General features: G+C 36.0%; 1 pseudogene; it reads left to right on the forward strand.

Moving 5' to 3' along the window:
• The first annotated feature begins 4,458 nt into the window (after positions 1 to 4,458).
• Positions 4,459 to 13,130, forward strand: LOC134371912 (zinc finger protein 519-like; annotated as a pseudogene).
• Positions 13,131 to 25,509: the final 12,379 nt, after the last annotated feature.

The raw sequence follows: 25,509 nt of genomic DNA on the forward strand, positions 1-25,509 counted from the left end.
GGGTTGATTTCTGGATTCTCTATTCTATTCCATTGATCAGTGTGTCTGTTTTTATGCCAATACCATACTGTTTTGGTTATTATAGCTTTGTAGTATAGCTTAAAGTCAAGTAGTGTTATGCCTCCAGCTTTATTTTTTTTGCTCAGCATTGCTTTGGCTATGTGTGGTCTTTTATTATTCCACATAAATGTCTGGATAGTTTTTTCCATTTCTGAGAAAAATGTCTTTGGAATTTTGATGGGGATTGCATTGAATTTGTATATCACTTTGGGTAGTATGGACATTTTCACTATGTTGATTCTTCCAATACAAGAGCATGGGATATCTTTCCATCTTCTTGTATCCTCCCTAATCTCTCTCAGCAGTGGTGTGTAGTTCTCCTTATAGAGATTTTTCACCTCCTTGGTTAAGTCAATTCCTAAGTATTTTATTTTTTTGGTGGCTATTGTAAATGGGCAGGCTTTCTTGATTTCTCGTTCTGCATGTTCACTATTGGAGAAAAGAAATGCTACTGATTTTTGTTTGTTGATTCTGTATCCTGCTACTGTGCTGAAATCATTTATCAACTCCAAGAGTTTTTTTGTAGAGGTTTTAGGCTGTTCGATATATAGGATCATGTCATCTGCAAACAGGGACAGTTTGACTTCCTCTTTTCCAATCTGGATGCCCTTTATTTCCTTCTCTTCTCTGATTGCTCTGGCTAGTACTTCCAACACTATGTTGAATAGGAGTGGTGAGAGTGGGCATCCTTGTCTAGTTCCTGGTCTTAAAGGAAAAGCTTTCAGCTTTTCCCCATTCAGGATGATATTGGCAGTGGGTTTGGCATATATGGCTTTAATTATGTTGAGATACATTCCCTCTATACCTAACTTATAGAGGGTCTTTGTCATAAATGAGTGCTGAACTTTATCAAATGCTTTTTCAGCATCTATAGAGATGATCATATGGTCCTTGTGTTTGAGTTTATTAATATGGTGTATCACATTTATTGATTTGCGTATGTTGAACCAACCTTGCATCCCTGCGATGAATCCCACTTGATCGTGGTGAATAATTTTACGTACGTGTTGCTGTATTCTGTTTGCTAGTATTTTAGTGAGGACTTTTGCATCTATATTCATCAAGGATATCAGCCTGTAGTTTTCTTTTTTGGTTATATGTTTACCTGGTTTTGGTATCAGGATGATGTTTGCTTCATAGAATGAGTTTGGGAGATTTGCATCTGTTTCAATCATTTGGAATAGTTTGTAAAGAATCGGTGTCAATTCCTCTTTGAATGTTTGGTAAAATTCTGCTGTGAATCCATCTGGTCCTGGGCTTTTCTTTGTTGGGAGCCTTCTGATAACAGCTTCAATCTCCTTTATTGTTATTGGTCTTTTCAAATTTTCTACGTCTTCATGGTTCAGTTTTGGGAGCTTGTGTGTGTCCAGAAATTTATCCATTTCCTCCAGATTTTCAAATTTGTTGGCGTATAGTTGTTTAGAGTAGTCTCGTATGATTCCTTGTATTTCAGATGAATCAGTTGTAATATTGCCTTTTTCATTTCTAATTTTTGTTATTTGAGTCTTCTCTCTTCTTTTATTCGTTAGCCATTCTAATGGTTTGTCAATTTTATTTATCTTTTCAAGAAACCAACTTTTTGATTCATTGATCTTTTGAATTGTTTTTTGGGTTTCAATTTCATTCAGTTCCGCTCTGATCTTAATGATTTCTTTCTGTCTGCTAACTTTAGGTTTGGATTGTTCTTGTTTTTCTAGGTCTTTAAGGGGAAGTGTTAGGTTGTTCACTTGCCATCTTTCCATTCTTCTGAGGTGAGCATTTAATGCAATAAATTTCCCCCTTAGTACTGCTTTTGCAGTATCCCACAGGTTTTGGTATGATGTATCATTATTTTCATTAGTTTCAGTTAATTTTTTGATTTCCTGCTTGATTTCTTCGTGGACCCATATGTCATTAAGTAGAATGCTGTTTAATTTCCATGTGTTTGTATAGTTTCCAGAATTTCATTTGTTATTGATTTCTAATTTTAATCCATTGTGGTCTGAGAAAATACATGGGATAATTCCAATTTTTTTGAATTTGTTGAGACTTGATTTGTGACCTATTATGTGACCTATCCTGGACAATGATCCATGTGCTGATGAGAAGAATGAATATTCTGAGGTTGTTGGATGGAATATTCTGTAGATATCTGCCAATTCCAATTGGTCTAGAGTGTTGTTTAGATCTTATGTTTCTCTGCTGATTCTTTGCCCAGATGATCTGTCCAGTATTGATAGTGGGGTGTTCAGGTCCCCTGCTATTGTGGTATTAGTGTCTATTTCCTTCTTTAGGTCTTATAGAGATTGCTTTATAAATCTGGCAGCTCCAACATTGGGTGCATATATATTTATGATTGTTATGTCTTCTTGATGGATCAGTCCTTTTATCATTACGTAGTGTCCCTCATTGTCTCTTTTTATGGTTTTTAGTTTAAAGTCTATTTTGTCAGATATAAGAATAGCTACTCCAGCTTGTTTTTCTTTTCTGTTTGCGTGGTAAATCTTTTTCCATCCTTTCACTCTTAGTCTATGTGAGTCTTTATGGGTGAGGTGGGTCTCTTGAAGGCAGCATATAGTTGAGTCCTCCTTTTTAATCTAGTCAGCCAGTCTGTGTCTTTTGATTGGGGAATTTAAGCCTTTTACATTAAGAATTGTTATTGAAAAGTGTTGATTTATTCCTAGCATTTTATTGATTATTGTTTGGTTGTCTTAGGTGTCTTTTGTTCCATGCTTTCTGATTTACTGTTTGTTTTCTCTATTTATTGGTTCCTTGGGTTGTAGATAGCCTTTTTGATTGTTTGTTTTCTCTTCATGAATGCCATTTTTATTATACTAGTGGGTTTTGATTTTTCTTGTTTTTTCATGGCTTGTCAGTTATTTTTCAGGAACCAAACCCAGTACTCCCTTTAGAATTTCTTGTAAGGGTGGTCGTGTGGTGGTGAACTCCCGCAGTTTTTGTTTGTCTGAGAAATATACTATTTCCCCTTCATTTCATAAGGATTACCTTGCCGAGTAGAGTATTCTTGGCTGGCCGTCTCTGTCTTTTAGCATTTTGAATGTATCATCCCATTCCTTTCTGGCTTTTAGGGTTTGTGAAGAAAAGTCTGATGTTAGCCTGATAGGGGCTCCCTTATAGGTGATTTGACGCTTCTCTCTTGCAGCTTTTAAGATTCTCTCTTTGTCTTTGAGTTTTGCCAATTTGACTATAACATGTCTTCGAGAAGATCTTTTTGGGTTGAATACGTTCAGAGATCTTTGAGCTTCCTGAATCTGAAGATCTGTGACTTTTCCTACACCTGGGAATTTTTCTGCCACTATTTTGTTGAATATGTTTTCAATGGAATCTCCTTTTTCCACCCCTTCTGAGTCACCATGACTCAGATATTTGAGTGCTTAAGGTTGTCTGATATCTCTCCTAGATTTTCTTCAATACCTTTAATTCTTTTTTCTTTTCTTCTTCTTCTTTTTTTTTTTTTTTTTTGTCTGCTTGTGTTATTTCAGACAGTCCATCTTCAAGTTCAGAGGTTCTCTCTTCACCTTTCACAAGCCTGCTGGTTAAACTCTCCATTGTGTTTTTTATTCTGCTGAATAAATTCTTCAGTTCGGCAAGCTCTGCTACATTTTTTTTCAGGGCATTGATTTCCTTGTACATTACCTCGTTTCATCATGATGTCTAGCTGAGTTTTCTTGTATCTCATTCAGTTTCCTTAGAATTAGCACTCGAAATTCCTTGTCAGTCATTTCAAGGGCTTCTTGTTCTACAGGATGTAGAGCTTGAGAGTTATTACCCTTTGGTGGTGTACTTTCTTGATTTTTTGTATTTCTGGTATCTTTTCTTTGATGTTTATTCATTGTGGCGGGGGTTTCACAGTCCACAGGTTTGACCCTATTGTCTGACTAAGATGTTGCTGGGGTTGCCAATTTGGTATGGCTACTTCAGTGTCTGCTCAGTTGGCCACTAGTGCCTTGTGTGTGTGGTTGTCTCGGGTCTTGGGCCTCTCCGGGGAGCCACCTCTCTGGTCAGCTTGGACTTGGCCAGGCTGCTGGGTCACGGGGCGTTACCACAGGGTGTGTGGTCTCTGTTGTGCTTCCACCTCCCATGCTGGATGTCTCCCTTCACTGTGCACACCGGGCTGGGCTGGGAATGGAGCCAGGTGCCTGCGGTGAAGCCTACTGGCTGGATCACACAGTGACGGCCCCACAGGGTGTGCGATTTCTGCAGAGCCTCCACCTCCCCTGCCAGACGTCTCCCAACTCAGTGCGTACTTGGCCAGGCTGCGAATGGAGCCAGGTGGTGGCGGTGAAGCCTATCTGCTGGATCGTGTGATGGTGGCCCCACAGGTCATGTGGTCTCCACGGAGCTTCTGCCTCCCCCACTGGATGTCTCCCCTGCAATGAGGGCACCACAGCGCTGGGGATGCAGCTCCGGCTCGGCCTGCACAGGGATCAGGCTGTGCCTCTGATTCTGAAGCAGGAGCCCCTGGGGTCAGAAACGGGTAAGAACACTTAAATGGTAACTTTGGCAAATTTCTAGAGGCTCAGTGTAGTCCAGCTAGAGAGTTAAAAAACTCCTGCTGGCCCAAACTAAGGGAGACTCCCCTAACTGTGGGGGAAATGAGAGTGTGGGTTGGCCTGCTGGACCTGCCTTTCATAAGCTCCTCAGCTGGGCATAATTCATTCCTGCTGGCTGAGGAGATTCAATAAAAAGTAAGTAAGATGAAAGGATTGAAAAGGAAAGAAACAAAAAATGAACTCTTACATCTTGCAAAACTAAAACTCAGTACTATTAGTAACATCTGCCTGTTTCACCCTCTCTCCAGCTCTTGCAAACATGGTCTATTTTGTTTCCATAAGTTCGACTACTTAAGATATCTTACGTAAGTGAAATCATACACTGTCAGTTGTTACTGGCTTATTATACTTAACATAATTTCCTCAAGGTATGTTTTTATTGTACATGAGACAATTTATTTTTCTAAGGGTGAATAATGTTTCATTGCATTTATATGCCACCTTTTCTTTATCTATTTATGTGCTGAGGAAAATTTGGGTTGCTTCCACCTACTGGCATTTGTGACTAATGCAACAATGATCTTGGATTTGCAAATATCTCTTTCAGGTCCTGCTTAGCATAATTTGTTTATACACCCAAAAATGACATTGCTGGATCATGCGATAGTTCTATTTTTTAATTTTTTGTGAGCCTCCATGCTATATTTCATAGTGGTTACATCATATTTTTCCCCACCAACAGTGCACAAGGGTTCCAATTTTTTCATCTCCTTCATGACATCTGATATTATTTGTGTGTTTGATAGTAGTCATTTTATTGGGTTTGAAGTTAAATCTAATTGTGGTTTTGCCTTGCATTTCTTTAAAGATTAATAATTTTGAGAATTTTTTCAAATGCTTGTTGGCCATTTGTAAATCATTTTTGGAGACATGACTCAAAATTTTTGTCCATTTTTTCAATGGGTTATTCACTTTTTGTTGTTTAGTTTTTGAAGTTGATTATATATTTTGGATATTAACTCCTATAATATATATAATTTCCAAATATTTTTCTCCTTCCCTGTTTTTCATTCTCACTTTATTGAATATTTGATTTGCAAATTTTTTTCTTAGTTTGGTATCATTCCATTTTCTTTTTGTTTTGATGTCATACTGAAAAACATTGTCAAGATTAATGTCTTTGTTTCCCTCATCCATGACTTCTTCTAAGAGTTGTATAGTTAAAGTTAGCTTTGCATATCTAACCCATCTGAGATACTTTTTTTTTTCTTTTGGTATATTGTAAAAGGGAAGGGCTCAATTTTGTTATTTTTCATGTGGATATTAAGTTTTCCAGTACTATTTGTTTAAGAAACTGTCCCTTTTTCCATTGTGTTATCATGGCAACCTTGTTGGGGATAATTTGATCACAAACATGAGCACTTATTTCTGGGTTCTTTATTCTGTTCTGTCATCTCTTTGTCAGTCTTTATGCCTGTGCCACATTTTTGTTATTCTTACTGTAGCTTTGTAATATGTTTTAAAATTAGGAAGTGTGACATCTGTAAGTCTGTTCTTTTTTTCTAAGATAGTTTTGACTGTTTATGTTTTCTTAAGAATCCATGTAAATTTTAAGATTTTTAAGTTATATTTCTGTCAAAAAAGGTACCATTGAGATTTTGATAGGTATTACATTGAATTTGTACATCTCTGTGGGTTATATTAACATATCAACTGTATTAAATCTGGCCTTTGAACAAGAGTGTATCCAGAAGAATGTCACTTAATTTCTACATATTTTTGGATTTGTAAGTTTTTTCTTTCTGCTGTTGATTTCTAGTTGTATTACATTGTGTTCAGAAAGGGTACATTATGATTTCAATCATTTAATTTCTACATATTATTGGATTTGTAAGTTTTTTTCCTGCTGTTAATTTCTAGTTGTATTCCATTCTGTTCAGAAGGGATAAATTGTGATTTCAATTGTCTTAAATTTGATAAGACTTGTTTTGTGTTCTTTTTAAAAAAATTTTATTGAATTGTAATTGATTATACATATTTTAGGGGTTCAATGTTGACATATGTTGATCAAATCAATATTACTAGTATGTATATTGTTACAAATTGTACTTATTCTTTATGCCCATGTCCAATCTCACCCTATCCCTGTCTGCCTCCCCACTCCCACCACTGAAACCCTAGATTTCTTCTCTCTCTCTGGAAGAGTAAGGGCTACTCTATTGATTTGTTGCCTAGATGATCTGTCCAATGCTGAGAGGTGTGTTCAGGTCCCCCAATATTATCATAGAGCAGATGCCTCTTCTGTCACTCTAGAATGAGCTTTGTGGAGAGAGACATCCTCTTCTTTTCTTTGGTCTGGTGACTCTCCTTTTGGCACAGTCGCTGGTGGAGAATCTGCATGATGATTGTGAAGTCTATCAACTTTCACAGTAGCCGTGGTTACTGTGGTGGCTGTCGTGGGCCACCCACATGGAGGTGATATTTATGGCATGTTCCTTGGTGCTGGCACTGTGCCTGGTTGTGAGCTGGGTGTCCGGTCCTCAGCTCAATGCCTCACGCCCCTGGGTGGGACCCATGTTGCTGGTGGTATGCCTGGGCCAGAACTAATTTTTGTCCTTTGCTTACTTCTAAAATGGGGGAACGTCCTTGGGTACCAGTACCTGAGCTGTGTCAGTGAGCTAGATTGATGCTTTGCTGCTCTTTCTTTCCCTAGGGAAAGCTTTTTGTGCAGCTTAGGGTTTAATGGTTGACCTTATAGGTACTTCCAGCTCTCCAGAGACCTGGTGCAGCTGAGTTGTGTAGAACCTCAGGTTTGGGCCTGAGTCTTTTCATCAAACTGCACCCCATGCAATTCTATATTCCTCAACAGTCTCCTCTGAGTGGTCCTGCACTGACTGGGGGGCAGCTCGGTTGTCCTTGCTGTGTCCTAGTGTTCCCCTGGTAGGCCTATCTCCCTCACCACCAGTGCTCCAAACACTTCCCATGGGATGGGCCATGGACCAGTCCCTTGGCATGACTCACCAGCCTCTAAATGGCTCCTTCTTTTCAGTTGTTGTGGCTCCTTGCTCCTGTGTGGGTCCACAGGAACACTATTAGTGGTCTTGCTGGCCTGGGGGCCACCAAAGCCCCCTTTCCCCTGCTGCCTCCAAGCAACTCCATCTGAAGGGTGCAGCTGTGGCTTCTGCTGGCTCCTGCTCCATGCACTCAGCAGCTCCAGCCTTAAAGTGGCCATGGCCTGAAACATTCCGAGCAGTTTTTCTTTCTCTCATCATGTCTTCTTCCACCTTCATGCACTCTGTAGGTCTCTCATCTTCTTCCCCTGAGCTCTAGCAGCCCCAGATTGGCTGTTGTTGCTTTTTTATAGTTGTGAATTGGTTGATTTGTGGGAGAGAGTGACACTGGAGACCATCTATTCTTCCATCTTGTCCGGAAGCCCTTGTTTTGTGTTCTAACAGTTTCCTTGAGAATGTGCCCTGCGTGATTGATAATATTGTGTATTCAGCTGCTTTTCACTGGAGAGTACTGTATATGCTAGGTTTAATTGTTCTACATTGTTGTTTAAGTTCTCTGTGTCCTTTTTGATCTTCTATCTGGTGTTTCTATTCATTACTGAAAGTGTGGCATAAAGTCTCCTGCAATTAATGTATTGCTGTGTATTTGTTGCTTCACTTTTGTCAATATTTGTTTCATATCCAGTCATGTATCATATAGTGGCATTTTGGTCAATGATGAACCTAGTATACAACAATGATCCCATAAAATTATAATGAAGCTGAAAAATTCCTGTTGTGTAGTGATTTTGTATCTGTTGTAATGTCTTAGTGCAATGCATTACTGGTATGTTTGTGATGACCCTTGTTAGAAGTAATAGGCTATACCACGTAGCCTAGATATGTAATAGGCTGTACCATGTAGGTTTGTGTATGTAAACTCTAGAATGCTTACACCATGATAAAATCGCCCAATGACATGTTTCTCAGAATGTAAATGTGTTATTCAATATATGATTGCATTTAGAAGCCCTGCTGTTAGGTGCATATATATTTATAACTGCTATAGATTCCTGGTGAATGACTTTTTTTATCATTATATAATATTATACTTTATCTCTCTCATGATAGTTTTTGACTTAAAGAGAATTTTACTTAATACAATTATGGCCACCCTGCCTCGTCTTGGTTGTTATTTCCATGGGATATCTTTTTCAATCTTACTATTTTTATCATATTTGACTCCTTAGAGCTAAGGCGAGTCTCTGTTGACAGCATATAGTTGAATCTTTTTTTTTTTAAAGTAGCCATTTTATGTCTCTTGATTGTAAATTTAATCTACTTGTATCTAATTAGTAAAAGGGAATAACTAACTATTGCCATTTTTGTTTTCTGTTTTTCTTACAGCTATGTGGTCTCCTTTTTACTTACAGTTTTCATTTGCATTTAATTTTTTAACATTTATTTATACATATTTGTGGGGTACAGTGTGTTGTTTCAGTACATGCATATATTGCACAATGATTCACTTGGGTTAGCATAGTTTTGTATTTTGTTAATTTTTGTGATGACATGCTTTTCATTTCTTTCTCATTTTTGTGTATTTACCTTCTATACGTATTTTCTTAGTGATCACCATGAGAAACAGAGAATACATAAAACAGGCTCTGAATAGACATTTCTCAAAAGAAGACACACAAATTGCAAACACATACATGAAAATATCATTTATTTTCAACATCATTATTTCAATATCAACATCATTGATCATTAAGGAAAAGCAAATCAAAACCACATTGAGATGTCTCTCCCCAGCTAGACTGGCTATTATAAAAAAGACTGAGAACATAAAATTCTGGAGAGGATGTGGAGAAAAGGTAACTCTTCTACAATGTTTGCAGGACTGTAAATTAGTACAGCCATTATGGAAAACAGTATGGAGATTTCTCAGACATTAAAACTACCCTGTGATCCAGCAATCCCACTTCTAAGTATATACCCAAAGGAATGGAAATCATGATGTCGATGGGGTACCTGCATTCCCATGTTCATCACAGCTCTATTTACAATAGCCAAGATATGGAACCAACCTAAATGTCTGTATTAGTCCATTTCTGTTACTTATAACAAAATACCTGAAACTGTGTGATTTATAAAGAAAATGAAATTTATTGCTTACCATTTCTGAGGCTGAGAAATCCAAAGTCCAAAGGGAACATAGTGAAGGCTTTGGTGGTGGGAACAGTGATGGTACAGTATCACATTGCAAAATGGCAGAGCAGAGAGAGAGATACACAGACTATCCTCTTCTTTTAAAGTCCTCAGAATCATGCCCCTGACCACCATTTTTAATAATTCACTCTGCACATTCCTACAATCCAATCACCTCTTCAAGGCTCTATCTTTCAATTACCATAATAGGATTTCCCACCCTCTTAACAGTCACAGTGGGGGCTAAGTTTCTAATACATAAAACTTGGGGAACACAATTCAAGCTTCAGGAGGGACATAATTCAATCCACTACAATGTAAATTGACAGACAATTGGATAAGGAAAATATGGTATATATAAACAATGGAGTACTACTCAGCATACAAAAGAATGAAATTCTGCTATTTGTAGCAACGTGGATGGGTTTGAACAAAATTGTGTTAAGTGAGATAAGCCAGGCACAGAAAGAGAAACACTGCATATCCTCACTTATATGTGGGATGGAAGAAAGAAAGACCACAATAAAACTTTGACCTTTCCAAAGGAGAGAACAGACCTATAATTACTAGAGGTGGGAAAGAGGGAGAGGGAGGAGAGTTAGGAGAAATTGGGTAAAGGACACAAAGAATAATTATGATTCTTAATGATAAACATGCTAATAACATTGATTTGATCATCACATACTGTACACAAATAATGGTAGTCAACTCTGTACCCCATAAATCTGTACAACAATTGCTTCAATTCAAAAAATAGATTAAAATAAAATCAGGAAAAAAACCATGCAGTACAATAGATCACTAAAGTTATTTTTCCACTTTATTGAATCTTTATACTTTTAGAACAATATCTCTTCTCTTTCCTTTATCGCCTTCCTTTGCTATTTTCTCTTATCTACCTGACTTGCTGCCTTTGTGTATGTGTGTGTTTTGTTGATTTTTGTGTAGGGACATGCTTTAATTTCTTTCTCTCTTTTTGAGAATGCATGTGTGTGTATCTTCTAAAGGTATTTTCTTTGAGCTTACCGTGACGATTACATAAAACATCTTAAAGTTATAATATATTTTAAAATGGTAACAATCTCACTTGCATTCAAAACTCTAACTTTTCAAATATCCCCTTAAATTTATGTTACTTGTGTCACTTATTATACCTTTTTAACTTTATATTCATTATCAGAGATCTATAGTTTATTTTATGATTTTTATCTTTATTCTGTAGCAGAATTAAAAGTGTTTTGTGCTCCATTAGTAAGATACTAAAGAATTATGTATTTCTGTATGTATTACCTTTTCAAAGTAATGAATATTTTTTTGTAATTTTTATATGCTCTACAGCATTATTTTATTTTAAATAAAAGATGCTATCATTTCTTGTAGGGTAGGTTTAGTGGTAATACACTTTTTCAGTTTTTTTAATTTTTAAAAGTCTTTACTTTTTTAATATTAAATGACAGCTTTGCTAAATATAGTATTTGTGGATGGTAGTTTTGGGTTTTGTTGTTGTTGTTGTTGTTTGTTGTTGTTGTTGTTGTTGTTGTTTGGCACCTTGACTATATTACCCACCTTAATTCTTGCCTGCAAGATTCTGCTAAGAAAATCCACAGGTAATCTTATAGCAGCACCCTTATAGATGATGCCTCACTTTTCTCTGGCTGCTTTCAAAATTTGTTCTTTGTCTGTGAGTTTCAAAGTTTGGTTATAATGTGTCATATTATGAATCTCTTTGTGTATATTCTAGCTGAAGTTCAATCACCTTCCTGAATTTTTATGTCTGTTCCTTTGCTTAAATTTTAAAATTTCTCAGATATTATATAGTTTTTATTTTATTCTTTAGCTGTAAAATGTTTACTTGTTATTTGTATAGTTTTTATTTCTTTCCTAATATGTTCATATCCCTGAGTTTATTTGTTGTCTATGTTCTCTTTTAGCTCACTGAGTACTGAAAACCCTTAAGATAGTTATTTTGAATTCTTTGGGAGGTAATTCATAAATCTTCATTTTTTTAGGGTCAATATCTGGAGACTTTTTTTTTTCCTTTGAATGGGCCTGGTTCTTTGTATGCCTTGTGAACTTTTGTTGAGATTTGAGCATTTAAAAAAATCCTTTTGTATACGACAAGCAAACAGAAAAGACATTGTTGGGGGGAGGGGGGAGGGAGAAGGGAGGGAGGTTTTGGTGATGGGGAGCAATAATCAGCCACAATGTATATCGACAAAATAAAATTTAAAAAAAAAAAGATTAAAGCTTATACCTGTGATAATCACCCTCAAAAAAAAAATCCTTTTGTTAAATCTTTATGGACAATATTTATAAAGAGGGAGACAAAAAATAAAATAAAAAGAGACCAAAATTATATGAGCTAGAGATTCTGGAAGCCTCTGATATTTGTCTTCAGGATGTGCCTTCTCTAAAATTGTGTGTATAATTTTTTAGTTCAAGAGGTTTGCCCATTTTTTTTCTTAAAAGTTTATAATATGCTGCTCCTGTTGACTTTCTGTGGCACTGCAGTCTTTCTGGTGCTGTAACAATCATTTACTTGTGGTCTCAGCAGACCTCACCTGTTCTCCAAAGTTTTCCATTGTTCCCTTCAGCACTCTTTTTCAGGGTTGAAATAAACTAGTCTTTGGATAGTCCCTCCAGAATCCAGAAGTTTGGACACGTGTCACCTCTTCTCTTTCTTTCCTGGTGGAGAATTCAAAAGTTTGAGAGTTTTCTTCTAATTGCACTATGATATATTAAAGAGGAGGAGAGACTTGGTGGGCAATTGTAACAAACTTTTCTTTTTTCTTGAGACATTTCTTGGCATTGTGCTTGCCTGACATGCTACAAACTTTAACTGGTTTTTGGATTTCTCATGTAGGCAATGTTGTTACTATATTCTTGTTATGTTTATGTATCTATAGAATTCCTATCTGTCATCTTGCTGATATCCTCAGCTAGGCATAATTTTGTATATTAGATTTGTAGTGTATATTCACTTGAGTCTAATAAGTAGGATAACTTTTTATTTCCATTTCTTTCAGCTATGTCTTCTGATAACACCCAAGCCTTTTTGCAAAGCAGGACATAGATGATTCATTACAAAAAGTGATACTGGGAAGATATGGAAGTTGTGGTCTTGAGGATTTACACTTAAGAATAAACTGGAAAAGTGTGTCTATGAAAGGCAGCAAAGATGTTATAATAGACATAACCAATGTGCAACAACTACCCATAACAAAAATTTCCCTGCCAAAAGAGATCAAGAACGTAGAACACCTTAGGGGAAGAAAACTTACCTTATGTCAATTACTCTTGCAGAACCATGTATTTCTGTAACTAAATATTCACATAAATTTTGAAACACACTTTTTATTTAAAAGAAATTTTTTAAAGTCTAAAAATTGACCTAGTCCATGCTTTAATTAATCATTTAAACCATTTCAAATCTAGCACTAAATTAAGCATTTACTCAAACATTTTTGAAGACAAGAGACATGAAAATGAAGAAAAAGTTTATAAATGTGATTATTTTGAGAGGTCTGTTACCAAAAATTATTACCCCATCAACAAATAATTTCTTCCTGTGCCAGAATAAATGATTTTGATAAACATGGAAATGTCTTTACCCATTCATCATTGCTTAATCGACATCAGAATATAAAAATTTAGAAAAAAACCTTTCACATATAATGAAAGTGGGAGGTCTTTAAAAATGGCTCTATTCTAGAAAATTACCAGGGTATTTATATTGGAGAGAGAACTTACCAATGCAATGAATTTTAGAAAAACTTTAAGCATGACTCAAATACTAGCAAACATCAGACTACTTATTTTCCAGAGAACCATAGCAATTATAATAGTGTAGAAAAGTCTTTTTTTTTTTTTTTTTGCTTATAACAGGCCCTATTTATTTTTTTATTTTTATTTTTATTTTATTTTATTTATTTATTTTTTTTCGTTTTTAAATTGGTGCTTTTTTTATTTTTTAATTTTTTAATTTATTTATTTTTTTATTTTGTCGATATACATTGTGGCTGATTATTGCTCCCCATCACCAAAACCTCCCTCCCTTCTCCCTCTCCCCCTCCCCCCCAACAATGTCCTTTCTGTTTGCTTGTTGTATCAACTTCAAATAATTGTGGTTGTTATATCTTCTTCCCCCCCCCCGGTTTGTGTGTGTGTGTGTGTGTGTGTGTGTGTGTGTGTGTGTGTGTGTGTGTGTGAATTTATATATTAATTTTTAGCTCCCACCAATAAGTGAGAACATGTGGTATTTCTCTTTCTGTGCCTGACTTGTTTCACTTAATATAATTCTCTCAAGGTCCATCCATGTTGTTGCAAATGGCAGTATTTCATTCGTTTTTATAGCTGAGTAGTATTCCATTGTGTAGATATACCACATTTTCCGTATCCACTCATCTGATGATGGACATTTGGGTTGGTTCCAACTCTTGGCTATTGTAAAGAGTGCTGCGATGAACATTGGGGAACAGGTATACCTTCGACTTGATGATTTCCATTCCTCTGGGTATATTCCCAGCAGTGGGATAGCTGGGTCATATGGTAGATCTATCTGCAATTGTTTGAGGAAACTCCATACCATTTTCTGTAGAGGCTGCACCATTTTGCAGTCCCACCAACAATGTATGAGAGTTCCTTTTTCTTGGCAACCTCGCCAGCATTTATTGTTCAGAGTCTTTTGGATTTTAGCCATCCTAACTGGGGTTAGATGGTATCTCAGTGTGGTTTTGATTTGCATTTCCCAGATGCTGAGTGATGTTGAGCATTTTTTCATATGTCTGTTGGCCATTTGTATATCTTCCTTAGAGAAATGCCTCCTTAGCTCTTTTACCCATTTTTTAATTGGGTTGCTTGTATTTTTTTCTTGTAAAGTTGTTTGAGTTCCTTATATATTCTGGATACTAATCCTTTGTCAGATGCATATTTTGCAAATATTTTCTCCCACTCTGTTGGTTGTCTTTTAACTCTGTTAATTGTTTCTTTTGCTGTGCAGAAGCTTTTTAGTTTGATATAACCCCATTTGTTTATTTTTCCTTTGGTTGCCTGTGTTTTTGGGGTCATATTCATGAAGTCTGTGTCCAGTCCTATTTCCTGAAGTGTTTCTCCTATGTTTTCTTTAAGAAGTTTTATTGTTTCAGGGTGTATATTTAAATCCTTAATCCATTTTGAGTTGATTTTAGTATATGGTGAGAGGTATGCGTCTAGTTTCATTCTCCTGCATATGGATATCCAGTTATTCCAGCACCATTTGCTGAAGAGGCAGTCCCTTCCCCAGTGAATAGGCTTGGTGCCTTTGTCAAAGATCAGATGGCAGTAAGTGTGTGGGTTGATTTCTGGATTCTCTATTCTATTCCATTGATCAGTGTGTCTGTTTTTATGCCAGTACCATACTGTTTTGGTTATTATAGCTTTGTAGTATAGCTTAAAGTCAGGTAGTGTTATGCCTCCAGCTGTATTTTTTTTGCTCAGCATTGCTTTGGCTATGCGTGGTCTTTTATTATTCCATATAAATGTCTGGATAGTTCTTGTGGAATAGTCTTTTATCAATGCTCAAAACTTATTATCCATTAGAATATCCATATGCAAAAGAAGTGCTATACATGTAACAAAAGTGGCAAAACTTTTAATCTGTCCTCAAAATTTCCTCAACTTCAGAGAATTTATAAACTCACACATCAAATCTAAATAAACATAAGATAATCCATAATGGGGAGAAACCTCACAAATGTAAAGAAACCTTACACATCTTTTAACTTGTGCTCAGCCCTTAGTCAACATCAGAGAATTTATACTGAAGAGAAATTCTACAAATATAAAGAATGTAGCAACTTCTTTACTCATTTTCAGGTCTTATTGTGCATCCAAGAATTCATACTGGAAATAAACCTTACAAATTTAAAGAATGTGGCAAAGCCCCTAACCAGTGTTCAAACCTTACTCAACATCAGAAAATTGATACTAGATAGAAACACTACCCATGTAGTAACTGTGGAAATGTCGCCGTCCAAAGTAAACACCATAGAGGACACTCAGTATACATACTGGAGAAAAATTTACATAAATATTAAGTATAGCAAATCCTATATTCATACCTCAGATCTTTTTGTACAAAGGAGAATTCATGCTGGAGATAAACCCTACAAATGTAGAGAATATTCAAAGCCTTTAACTGTTGCTCATGCCTCAGTAGATGTAGAATTTCTATAGGAGATAAACCCTACAAATGCAATAAAAGTGGAAGAACTTTTGTTCAAAATATACACCTTTAAAAACACAAGAGTTTGTGTTGGAAAGAACACTCAATTTTAGAAATTTTTTTTGTTTACCAATTTTTCATTATGGATTAAAATCTCAGTTTATTAATATTCTGATGTATCTTTTTCATTGCTATAGGTAGAAGTCTTCAATATTAATTCATGTGACAGAAATGAAGAAATCTTCACAGATAGTAGAGAAAAGTGCAGAGAACTCCCCTCTAAAATAACATAAATTTACTATAAATGCAAGTTTATAAATTAGTCTTATTCTTGAAAACTGAAAAGAACATTTCTCACATAGATCATTATATCAGAAGAAAAATAGTCCTTCCTACATGTTTGCATTCTTCTATTTTGACCAGCTAGCATACAGTGAATTTTAAATGTTTTAGTCAGACTGTGTGAACTTAGTGTGTTTTAATAAATAAAACTGGTTAGCACTGTTGTGAATTAAATGATGCCTTATTCTATCACAGATGTCAATCTATTCCACATTTCTAAAGGTTCTAAGTAACAGACAGTAATAATATGCTATTGAATAATATAGTGAAATAACATTTCTAGCAATCTTTATTACCAGTGGCATTAAAGTCCAAATAATTTGAAGAATATTGTTTCTATAAGGTATATTTTTAATTTTTTCTCTTTTTTGTAACTACTGGAACACCATGATGGTTATAATAAAGATTATATAGGGGTGTAACCATAAGCCATACCTTTCTGAATCCTGAATGACTGCTTCTAAAATTTTACCTTATACTTTTCTTTGCACATGCCACCTTTCTGGGACTGCAAAACACACACAAACTTTGGTTTTTATTTAAATTGAATGAAATACACAAATATTACAACCTATAAATAAATTTTATTAGTGAAAGAAACTATGAAGGAAATAATTGTGTGTGTGTGTGTGTGTACTTATCTGGAGAAGAAAAATAAAATATTGGAATAAAACAGATAATTATAAAAGAGTTGATTATTTAGTAGTAAACTGGAAACCAACAGATTCTGAAAGAAAATGTGTTTCCTCTACATTGAATTTATTTCTTCAATATATTATGTATGCTAGCTTAGAATCACCTCATGCAAATCCTGTCTCTTTTACTTGCCTGTAACCTACGCAAAACCTAATATATGATTTACCTGTTCCAACATTTATGAAGTTTTTGTGACTTGCTCTGAAATTTTAAGAATGTTATATTTTTATACAGTTTATTGGTGTTCACAAATTAATTGAAGATGTGTATAATTCCACAGTGAGGATATTAAGAAAAATTATCTTAAAATACTGCATTGAATTCATTTCTTCTCAATTGGAGAACACTAAGGCAATTTTTTTAGTTAGTGTTCTGCTAACCTTTTTATTATTAATATTGTTTTTGATTGACAAGTGATAATTGTATATATTTATCTGGTACAATGGGAAGTTTTGATAAGTATATGCAATGTAGAATGATTAAATAAAGTGAATTAACCTCAGTTAACTATCATTTTTTATGGTGAGACATTCAAAATGTACTCTCTGATTTATGTTTATACAATGCATTGTTATTGACTACAGTCACCCTGCCATGCAATAGATCTCAAAGCTTATCCCCCCTTTAACTTCTCCTTTTCACTGTTTATAAATGACACCATCGTGTTTATTGACTTTATTGGGCAAATTTGTTCAAGTGAAACTGGAGTGGCTTCATAAGTCATAGGGTGGTTTGACATTTATATAAAGGGAATAAAGACACAGTGTAGTGATGGGTGTGTAGTAAGTGCTCCATATTTAAGAAAAAAGAAAATGTTCATGTTAGAGGGAGTTTGTAGCTCCATTTAAGATACTGAAAATATTCAGTATGAAGAAATGGCATTTACGCTGCATGTGGAGAAAGAAGACATGTTTTCAGGGTAAACAACTAATTTTCTATAAATTTAGGAGGAAAAATGTTATATTTCATAATTACCCCCGTGTCTCACAGTCTTTTCATTTTTATCCACAGCAACATACACATCAAGCAATTCATCTTTGCCTGTGTTATGGCTAGAGGTTTATCACTTCTTCTCACATTCCATGTCATCTCACAGAGGATTTTGCAGGTTCTGACAAGTAGTTTGGAATTTGTCTAATACAAAGAAAAACAGTTTTTAACTAGAGAGGTTTAGGACATTTAAAAGCTTTAAGTAGATTTTAACCACTTAATTGAGTTAAGATGGAAGCAGTGCCGGTGGTTCTGCTAATTTGGGAAAATAGCACAGAGAGAGATGTTTAGACATGTAAAACACAATGATTATATCCTTCTCAGAGAGGTAGATAAGATATATTGAAAGAAAAATATCAGGACCACTTTTGAAATGTGGGAAGGGAACCTTAAGTAAGCTCCCTATAACCACTCATAAGTATTAGGGTTACTACAGATGGTGTCACCGATGAACAAACGTAACACAGATGAGAATAGGATTTGGTCCTATTCTCATGGTCAGTTTCTGAGTGGCTGGTTTTGAGAGTGAAGTGGGATTCTGTTCTCATGATTAAGAGGACTTGCTGGGCAATAATGCAGACCAGCTGCTCTTGGGAGACAGAAATGATTGTACATTCTCCAGCCTGGATCAGCAGCAGTGAGAAAGAGAGAGGATGAAGAAAACTGAAAGAATGGTTTTAAAATGTCAGCGTGGAAGACTGGAGATAAAGGAGACTTAGGGACATTGTGCTAGGCAGGGTCAGTAAAACATAATCCCAGTATCCCAGGAGCTGAACACATAGTAGAACCTCGACTTGAGTTTGATAAACTCTAGATGAGTGACTTTCAAGGTAATCTGGCCCACATGTGGCAGGGACCTCCCTCACTTCCACTCAGCCCATTCATCAGGCTAGTCTCATGGTCCTAGCTCTGCGAGAGGCACTGAAAACGTCAGTGGAGCAGTGAGCATTTCTGCCTGGAACACTCCACCCAGTTTTTAGACTAGAAGTTTCCACATTTTTTCATAGCCCATGCTGCATTGTTACCCCACCTGTCTGAAGTAGAAAGTGTATTCTGTCATTTTCATAAATCACTACAAAAAAGTTCGGCAATAGGTTATGCTCACACATTTAATACTTATACAATTAAAATACATTAAGGCCTCCCATTATGCAGCTGATAGTTTGTGTTTTGATATATCAAGAAAAGACTGATGCGCAGTAGCTGAAAACATGATGCACATTTTATTTTATATGAACCATAAATATGTAACAGTCTAGGAATGATGAAATTGTTCAGTGACTCTATGGGGTACCCAATGTGTTCTACTTTCCCTCTCTAACATTTTCTACATTCGAGCATTGTGCTCATACTTATTTCCTCATGGCCCCAAGATCACTGCCCCACCTCCAGGCATCAAATTACATTCCACACACCAAGAAGGAGGAAACGGGAAGCTGATAGGATATAGAAGTTTGGATTTGAAACCATTTCTTTTCATTTTGGAGAAGACCAGCTTCTCCACACACTTCTCCCTAAATCTCATTGATCAGAAAGAAGTCTTGCACATGGCCACTGTATGTGTAAGCATATCTTTGTAGCACAGGAAGACATGTGAGAACACAGTGGGGAATGGCTGTTTTCACCTGAACTGTTCACAGAATCCAACAAAAAAAAAGTCATCACCCTGTTCTCTAAAACAAGCTGTTATGAAAAATCCCTCAGATGAAAAATACACTCATTCCAGATGCATGAGAATTTAATTGTGTACGTGAATGCAGTGCTTTTTCTTTATAGGTGTGCATGAAGAACCATTTAAGACTTTGATTGTTATTTATGGCCTTTTGGTAAAAAGTTATCAAACACAATATGAGAGTAAGATTTATATATTCAATCCCATCATTAAATACAACATCTGCTATTCTTTTGCCATATGTGCTTTATATCTCAGCTGATGGGGGTGTTTAAATAAATTACAATATGTTTTAAATTAGATTATTCTGAGGGGAGGCACCCAGCCAGAGAAGCAGAAGATCCACAGAGACCACACGCCCTGCGGTGCCGGCATGGGACCGAGCAGGGAGGCCTTGCCACCGCCTCCCAACTCCATCCCCAGCCCATCAAAGTGCATGCTGACCAGAGAGGTGCTTCCCCGGAGAGGCCCAAGAACTGAGGTGACCATGCACCTGAGGCAATAGTGGCCAACCAAGCAGACACTGAGCCAGCCATACCAAATTGGCAGCCCCAGCAGCATCCTAGCCAGACAATAGTGTCAAACCAGTGGACTGTGAAATTCCCTGCCACAATGACTAAACATCAAAGGAAAGATACCAGAAATATGAAAAATCAAGAAAGTACACCACCAAAGGGTAATAATGCTCAAGTTCTAGATCATATAGAACAAGAAGCCCTTGAAATGTCTGACAAGGAATTTCAAGTGATAATTCTAAGGAAACTAAATGAGATACAAGAAAACTCGGCTAGACAACATGATGAAATGAGGAAAAGTATACAGGACCTGAAAGAAGAAGCATACAAGGAAATCAGTGCCCTGGAAAAGAATGCAGCAGAGCTTGCCAAGCTGAAGAATTCATTAAACAAAATAAAAAACACAACAGAGAGTTTAACCAGCAGGCTTAGAGAAGAAGAAGAGAGAACTACTGACCTTGAAGATGGGCTGTTTGAAATAACACAGGCAGACAAAAAAAGAAAAAAAGAATTAAAAACATTGAAGAAAATCTAAGAGAGATATCAGACAACATTAAGTGCTCAAATATCTGAGTCATGGTTATTCCAGAAGGGGAGGAAAAAGGAGATTGTATTGAAAACACATCCAACAAAATAATGGCAGAAAACTTCCCAGGTATAAGAAAAGACACAGATCTTCAGATTCAGGAAGCTCAAAGATCCCGAAATGTATTCAACCCAAAAAGGTCTTCTCCAAGACATGTTATAGACAAACTGGCAAAACTCAAACACAAAGAGAGAATCTTAAAAGCTGCAAGAGAGAAGCATGAAATCACCTGTAACGGAGCCCCAATCAGACTTTTCATCACAAACACTAAGAGCCAGAAAGGAATGGGATGATACATTCAAAATACTAAAAGACCTAGATTGCCAGCCAAGAATACTCTACCCTGCAAGGCTATCCTTCCAAAGTGAAGGGCAAATAGTCTATTTCTCAGACAAACATAAACTGCAGGAGTTCACTACCACATGACCACCCTTACGAGAAATTCTCAAGGGAGTACTGGGTTTAGTACCTGAAAAATAACTACCGCTGCCACAAAAACTCAAGAAAATTCAAAACCCACTAGTCAAATAAAAATGCCAGCAATGAAGAGAAAAACAAAAAGTTTATCTGCAACCCAAGAAACAAACAAATACAGGAGACAGTAAATCAGAAAGAAAGGAACAAGGGACACTTAAGACATCCAAACAACAATCAATAAAATGATAGGAGTAAATCAACACTTTTCAATAACAACTCTTAATTTAAAAGGATTAAATTCCCCAATCAAAAGACACAGACTGGCTGACTGGATTACAAAGGAGGACTCAACTACATGCTGCCTTCAAGAGACCCACCTCATCTATAAAGACTCACATAGACTAAGAGTGAAAGGATGGAACAGGATTTACCACGCAAACAGAAATGAAAAACAAGCTGGAGTAGCTTTTCTTATATCTGATAAAATAGCCTTAAACTAAAAACCATAAAAAGAGATAATGAGGGACACTACATAATGATAAAAGGATTGATCCATCAAGAAGACATAACAATCATAAATATATATGCACCCAATGTTGGAGCAGCCAGATTTATGAAGCAAACTCTATTAGACGTAAAGAAGGAAATAGACACTAATATCATAATAACAGGGGACCTGAACACCCCACTATCAATATTGGACAGATCATCTAGACAAAGAATAGCAGAGAAACACAAGATCTAAACAACACTCTAGACCAATTGGACTTGGCAGATATCTACAGTACATTCCATCCAACAACCTCAGAATATTTATTCTTCTCATCAGCAGATGGCTCATTTTCCAGGACAGATTGCATGTTAGGTCACAAATCAAGTCTCAACAAATTTTAAAAAATTGGAATTATCCCATGCATATTTTGAGACCACAATGGATTAAAGATAGAAATCAATAACAAATGGAATTCTGGAAACTATACAAACACATGGAAATTAAACAACATTGTACTTAATGACATATGGGTCCAAGAAGAAATCAAACAAGAAATCAAAAAATTTATTGAAACTAATAAAAACAATGATACATCATACCAAAACCTGTGGAATACCACAAAGCAGTACTAAGGGGGAAATTTATTGCACTAAATGCTTACTTCAGAAGAATGGAAAGATGGCAAGTGAACAATCTAATACTTCACCTTAACGAGCTACAAAAACAAGAAGAATCCAAACTGAAAGTTACGAGATTGAAAGAAATCATTAAGTTCAGAGCAGAACTTAATGAAATTGAAACCCAAAAAATGATACAAAAGATCAATGAATCAAAAAGTTGGTTTTTTGAAAAGATAAATAAAATTGACAAACCACTAGCACGGCTAACTCAAAAAAAAGAGAGAAGATCCAAATAACACAAATTAGAAATGAAAAAGGCGATATTACAACTAATAAATCTGAAAAACAAGGAATCATTTGAGACTATTATAAACAACTATACGCCAACAAATTTGAAAATCTAGAGGAAATGGATAAATTTCTGAACACACACAAGCTACCAAAACTGAGCCAAGAAGATGTAGAAAATCTGAACGGACCAATAACAATAAAAGAGGTTGAAGGTGTTATCAGAAGGCTCCCAACAAAGAAAAGCCCAGGACCAGATGGATTCACAGCAGAATTTTACCAAACATTCAAAGATGAATTGACACCAATTCTCTACAAACTATTCCAAAAGATTGAAACAGAGGCAATTCTCCCAAACTCATTCTATGAAGCAAACATTACGCTGATATCAAAACCTGGCAAAGACACAACAAAAAAAGAAAGCTACGGGCCAATATCCTTGATGAATATAGACACAAAAATCCTCAATAAAATGCTAGCTAATGAAATACAGCAACACATATGCAAAATTATACACCATGACCAGGGATGCAAGGTTGGTTCAACATATGCAAATCAATAAATGTGATACACCATATTGATAAAATCAAACACAAGGTCCATATGCTCATCTCTATTGATGATGAAAAAGCATTTGATATAATTCAACACTCATTCATGAAAAAAGACTCTCTACAAGTTAGGTATAGATGGAAAGTATCTCAACATAATTAAAGCCATATATGACAAACCCACTGCCAATATCATCTTGAATGGGGAAAAGCTGAAAGCTTTTACTTTAAGAACAGGAACTAGACAAGGATGTCCACTCTCACCACTCCTATTCAACATAGTGTTGGAAGTATTAGCCAGATCAATCAGAGAAGAGAAGGAAATAAAGGGCATCCAGATTGGAAAAGATGAAGTCAAACTGTCCCTGTTTGCAGATGACATGATCCTATATATTGAAAAGCCTAAAGCCTCTACAAAAAAACTCTTGGAGTTGATAAATGATTTCAGCACAGTAGCAGGATACAAAATCCACACACAAAAATCAGTAGCATTTCTATTCTCCAATAGTGAACATGCAGAAAGAGAAGTCAAGAAAGCTTGTCCATTTACAATAGCCACCCCAAAAATAAAATACTTAGGAATAGAGTTAACCAAGGATGTGAAAAATCTCTATAATGAGAACTACAAACCACTGCTAAGAGAAATTAAACAGGATACAAGAAGATGGAAATATATCCCATGCTCTTGGATTGGAAAAATCAACATAGTGAAAATGTCCATACTACCCAAAGTGATCTACAAATTCAATGCAATCCCCATCAAAATTCCAATTACATTTTCTCAGAAATGGAAAGAACTATCCAGACATTTATATGGAATAACATAAGACCATCCATAGCCAAAGCAACGCTGAGCAAAAAAAAAAAAAAAAAAAAAGCTGGAGGCATAACACCACCTGACTTTAAACTATACTACAAAGCTATAATAACCAAAACAGCATTGTACTGGCATAAAAACAGACACACTGATCAATGAAATAGAATAGAGAATCCAGAAATCAACCCACACACCTACAGTCATCTGATCTTTGACAAAGGCACCAAACCTATACACTGGGGAAGAGACTGCCTCTTCAGCAAATGGTGCTGGAATAACTGGATATCTATATGCAGGAGAATGAAACTAGACCCATACCTCTCACCATATACCAAAACCAACTCAAAATGGATTAAGAATTAAATATACACCCTGAATCAATAAAACTACTCAAAGAAAACATAGGAGAAACACTTCAGGAAGTAGGACTGGACACAGACTTCATGAATATGACCCCAAAAGCACAGGCAACCAAAGGAAAAATAAACAAATGGGATTATATCAAAATAAAAAGCTTCTGCACAGCCAAAGTAACAATTAACAGAGTTAAAAGACAACCAACAGAGTGGGAGAAAATATTTGCAAAATATACATCTGACAAAGGATTAGTATCCAGAATATACAAGAAACTGAAAAAACTTTACAAGAAAAAAACAAGTAGCCCAATTAAAAAATGGGCAAAAGAGCTAATTAGGCATTTCTCAAAGCAAGATATACGAATGGCCAACAGACATATGAAAAAGTGCTCTACATCACTCAGCATTCAGGAAATGCAAATCAAAACCACACTGAGATACCATCTCACCCCAGTTAGGATGGCTAATATCCAAAAACCTGTGAATAATAAATGCTGGCAAGGTTGCGGAGAAAAAGAACTCTCATCCATTGTTGGTGGGACTGCAAAATGGTGCAGCCTCTATGGAAAATGGTATGGGGGTTCCTCAAACAATTGCAGATAGATCTACCATATGACCCAGCTATCCCACTGCTGGGAATATACCCAGAGGAATGGAAATCAGCAAGTCGAAGGTGTACCTGTTCTCCAATGTTCATCACAGCACTCTTTACAATAGCTAAGAATTGGAACCAGCCCAAATGCCTATCATCAGATGAGTGGATACGGAAAATGTGGTATATTTACACAATGGAATACTACTCTGCTATAAAAAAGAATGAAATACTGCCATTTGCAGCAACATGGATGGACTTAGAGCAAATTATACTAAGTGAAACTAGTCAGGCACAGAAAGAGAAATACCACATGTTCTCACTTATTGGTGGTAGCTAAAAATAAATAAGTAAATTCACAAACAACCTGTGGGGGGTGGAGGGAAGAATACACAACAATTACAATTCCTTAAAGTGGATATGACCAGAGAACAGAAAGGAGTTTGTTGGGAGGGAGGGGGGAGAGTAAGGAGGGAGGGAGGTTTTGGTAATGGGCTACAATAATCAACCACGTTGTATATTGACAAAATAAAATAAAGCCAAAAAAATGGTTTGGTTGTTTTGTTTTGTTTTTAATTTATCAATATACAATTTAGTTGATTTTCATGTTCCTTTACC

Source organism: Cynocephalus volans, chromosome 3, assembly GCF_027409185.1.
Source record: "Cynocephalus volans isolate mCynVol1 chromosome 3, mCynVol1.pri, whole genome shotgun sequence".
Lineage (NCBI taxonomy): Eukaryota > Metazoa > Chordata > Mammalia > Dermoptera > Cynocephalidae > Cynocephalus > Cynocephalus volans.